Source organism: Sciurus carolinensis, chromosome 7 (assembly GCF_902686445.1).
Source record: "Sciurus carolinensis chromosome 7, mSciCar1.2, whole genome shotgun sequence".
NCBI lineage: Eukaryota > Metazoa > Chordata > Mammalia > Rodentia > Sciuridae > Sciurus > Sciurus carolinensis.
Genome location: NC_062219.1, coordinates 102,270,644 through 102,275,243, shown reverse-complemented (window position 1 = coordinate 102,275,243; position 4,600 = coordinate 102,270,644). Strand labels below are relative to the sequence as shown.

Genomic DNA, 4,600 nt, shown 5'->3' with positions numbered 1-4,600 from the left:
TTTAGATAATCAATGCAAAATGGCCACGTAATGGCCACGTAACCTCTGTGAGCAAGCGTGCAGATGGAAAGGAATTAATCTCTCCTTTTCCTCCCTTTTCCCCACTCTAGCTCCGTCACCAGCTCTGGCCTCAGCTCTCCCTTGTAGAGCCTAGTGGAGCCCACCAGAGGGAGCCCACCCCTCTGCCCACTGCCCGCCAGAACAGCAGCTCCAGTGGGCAGCCCCCACCAGCCTGCCTCCCTCCAGCTAAACCCTGCCAGAGCTGCCCCAGCCATGAATCTGTTCCGATTCCTGGGAGACCTCTCCCACCTCCTAGCCATCATCTTGCTACTGCTTAAAATCTGGAAGTTGTGCTCATGTGCTGGGATTTCAGGGGAGAGCCAGGTCCTGTCTGCTGTGGTGTTCACTGCCCGCTACCTAGACCTCTTCACCATCTACATCTCACTTTACAACCCATGCATGAAGGTGGTCTATATAGCCTGCTCTTTCACCACGGTCTAGATGATTTACAGCAAGTTCAAAGCCACTTACAATGGGAACCATGATACATTCCAGGTGGAGTTCCTTGTCTTCCCATGGACATCCTGGCATTCCTGGTCAACCATGAACCTCTGGACCTTCTCTCTCTACCTGGAGTCAGTGACCATCTTGCCACAGCTGTTCATGGTGAGCAAGACTGGTGAGGCAGAGACCATCTTGAGCCACTACCTGTTTGTGTTGGGTGTATGCTGTACCCTCTATCTCTTCAACTGGATTTGGCGCTACCATTTGAGGGCTTTTGTGATCTCATCGCCATTGTGGCTGGCCTGGTCCAGCCTTTCCTCTACTGTCAGAATGAGACTCTTCACCCCTAACCAGCAGGAAGAAGCTACAGAAGAAAGACCATCATTCCACCCTTGATATCTATAAAAACAAAAAGGGAGGAATATTAGCATCAGATCTGCTATTTTGCTGCCATTGTTATTCTCCCTCCCCCATACCACTTTATAACACAGATTACTAGCCCTCGAACTTCCTAGCCAGTAATCGGTTCAGATTGTTAGCCCACAAACCTCCTTGCCAGCCGTTGGTCTGTTGTTATTAGCCCGCGAAATTCGGCTACTTAAGAATGGTTCCAATGCCATTCTCTCTCTCTCTCTCTCCCTTGCTCTCACTCTTGTGCGCACTCTCTCTGTTTCTCTCTCTCACACTTGCTCTCACTCTCGCTCTCTCTCTCTCCTCATTCTCTCTCCCTCTCTCCTCCTCACTCTCACTCACTTTCTTTCTCTTCTCTCTCTCTCACTTGCTCACACTCTTTCTCTCTCTCTCACTCTCGCTCTTATTTACTCTCTTTCTCTCTCACCCTGTGGGCAAACACTCTGCCTGTCCACTTAATAAAATCTCTTACGTGAGTTCCTTGTCCAGAGTGGTTTCTGGGTGCTTTTCACTTCCTAAGACAGTTTCTCAGGTTTGCATGTTGAAAAATGTCTTTATGTTCCCTCCACACCTGAATACAGACTAGGATTGAGAAACTGTCCTTTAATGTTTGGAAGGTGTTGCTCCATTGTTAGGTATAATTTAATTTTCAGATCATTTCTTGCAATGCTGTAGAAATAGTGATTGATTTTTAAATATTGATTTTGTATCCTGCAAACTTTCTTGACTCATTTCTTAGTTCTAATAGTTTTTGGTGGATTCTATAGGATTATTTGTACATAAGATCATGTCCGTAGATAGAGATTTTCATTTCTTCCTTTTTGATATGGATGTCTTATATTTCTTTTCCTTGCCTAATTTCCCTGGCTAGAACTTCTAGCACAATGTAGTGGGAGTGGACCTCTTTGGTTTTCCCCTAATTTTAGGGGAAAAGCATTCATTCTTTTACCATTAAGTATGATGTTTGCTGTGTTTTTCATCCATGTCCTATATCTGGTTGAGGAAGTTCTCTTGTATGCCTATTTTAAGGTCTCAGCTGAGGACTTTATTACAAGAGCTGCAACCTTATGTTATTTCTAACATATTTCTCTGAAAGTCAGTAAAAATATAGTAAAGAGTACTCATGGAACAACTGTCAGCTCCCTGCCTACTCCTTATGGGGAAACTCAATCTAAGAAACAGGGACTGGCAATTTTTCAAGGCAGAAATAATAAGCTAACAGGACTATCATTATATTTAAAAAGTTCACCCACAGACTGCACTCAAGGTGCTCATTCTGTGCCTCAGTATCCTCAACTACAAAGTAGGAGTGACAATACTAGTACTTCTTTCCCAGAATTACAAAAACTAAATGAATTGCTATATGTAAGGTGGTTCTCTGAGGGCTTATCACAAAGCAAGTGCCATATGCTATGTGCATTAATATTAGAACACAGTAAATAAGGTAGCCTTAGCTCTAAAGAGGTCTGGGCTGTTGATTCAACCTAGCCTGGGGGAAGTGTTGCACTTTGCAATATAATTCCTGTGTCCAAGATGATCCTGTGGGTTTTGTTCAATTGATATGTACATTAATTGATTTGGAGATACTAAAGAAACCTCACATTTATGGAGCAAGTCTCACTCTGTCATGGAGTATAATTCTTTTTACATGTTGCTTTCATATATATGTATAATTTTTAACATTGTTTTCATATATAAAATTATTTTAATATGTTTATGCATTGCTTTTATGTGCATTTTTATAGATTTGCTAGTTTTTGAACATTTTTACCATCACTTATAAGAGATAATTGGCTATACTTTTCTTCTGTTATCTTTGTCTGGTTTTGGTATCAGCATTCTACTGGCCTCAGGAGATGACTGAAAAAGAATGTCTCTCCCATTCTGGGAGTAGAGATTTTTGACTGGGATTTTGGGGAAAAGAAATTCCATTGTTGGTTGAAAGCATTTGAGATGGAGCTGCTTCTCACAGAGCTAGAAGAACATAGAATAGGCCTTAATCTATGACCCACAGATTCTCACTCTTCTTGAGGTGTTCGAGCAGATTTTCTTAAATAAGTGTTTCTTCATTTGCTATTTGCTCTTAGGACAATTTTCAGAGGTTTTTTGATATATAATTTTTAGCAACTTTGCAGATAACAGGTCTGCGGAATCCATTATGCTGTCTTGACAGAAATGTAACTCCTATTTTTTTCCTTTCTATTTACTCTAAACTACTTTTTTCATTTATCTTGTGTTTTTCTTTTCACCATTGAAGGCATCCCCGAGATATTCGTATACCTGGTTGTCCATTCATATTTCATATTGAAGCACTATGTCTTAGTCTCTTCAGATTACTGTAACAAAATACCTAAATAAACAACAGAAATTGACTGCTCACAGTTGTGGAGGCTGGGAAGTCCAAAATCAAGGTAGTTTAAGATTTTGTGTCTGATGAGGGCCGATTTCTCGTGGATGGGGACTTCCTTGTGGCTTCACATGGAAAAATGATTAAAAAGTGGGGGATAAGGCAGTGTTCTGGGCCTTCTTTTATAATGGCACTGATCCCATTAATAAGGGCTCTGCCCTCATGACCTAATCACTCCCCAAAGGTCCCCCTTGTTGATACCATCAACTTAGAGGTTATAATTTCAACATATGAATTTGGGGAAGAAGAGCACGTATATTTAGACCATAGCACACTGAAAACCTAATTTCTCTGTGGAAGGATAATGCCAGAAACAGGGAGATTGGCATGAGCCAATTACAGAGTTAACTCTAGGCTACTAGACCAAATATGGTTTCAGAATAGGATATAAAAAAAAAAAAAACCACACAAAAAAAATCAGCAGTCTGAGGGAAGGTTAAGTGTGCTAATAACTTCATCCTTTCTCGTTAGAGAAGATCATCACTAAATTTGAAAAACACAGCCTCCCTGCTCCCTTCTCCCTTACATTCTCCAAATTTGAATAATTTTAATAACCATTTTTCTTTACTTTTAGAAGGGTCTTTAAGGAATGAATATCTTTTGGGTAAAGAAACATTTACCTCAGTTTCAATGATGTCTCTACTTTTCCTTTGGTTAAATTTAAGCAAAAATCAATGTAATTAAAAAATTATGTGTAGTATTATCCTACCTTTATAAAATAATCTCTTTCAGACTTGCTTCTCTACCTACATTGCTTACTATCCATCTACTTTCTGTCTCCATGTATGCAGTGAGAGGTCTGTAATATTTGCCTATTGTTAATGCAGGCTATTTCTGGGAGGTACGAATTGGGGTGCTTTATTACTTTCTACTTTTTAGTTTCTTTTTATTGATCAACATTAATAAGCACGTATCATTGGATTAAAAAATTAATACAATGAAAAGCAAAAACTTAACCACAGAGCCAACCAGCCTACCAATCAGAGTTGGGACTAGGGTGAGGTGAGTGAGACACCTAGAGTGCAAAATTTAAGGGGGCAATCCCTCTCAGGATCATGCAAGTGCCCCACTTGCCTCCCTGTAGTCTCAGACAGCCCTGCAAACAATACAGGGAGACTACCAGTCAATGTAGGTAAAGAATGACATGTTTGGAATTCTGACTAGGTGAGTCATCCATTCTCTTTATTAGGAATGATTGCTTAGCACTGTTGAACTGTCTGCAAAAGAAATCAAAGCCTTTCCACTTTAGAAGTTTATTGATCATAAATTTTGAAACAA

General features: G+C 40.3%; 1 pseudogene; it reads left to right on the top strand.

The window, feature by feature from the left end:
• Window positions 1-273: 273 nt before the first annotated feature.
• LOC124989279 (ER lumen protein-retaining receptor 1-like) lies at window positions 274-854 on the top strand (annotated as a pseudogene).
• The last annotated feature ends 3,746 nt before the right edge of the window (window positions 855-4,600 follow it).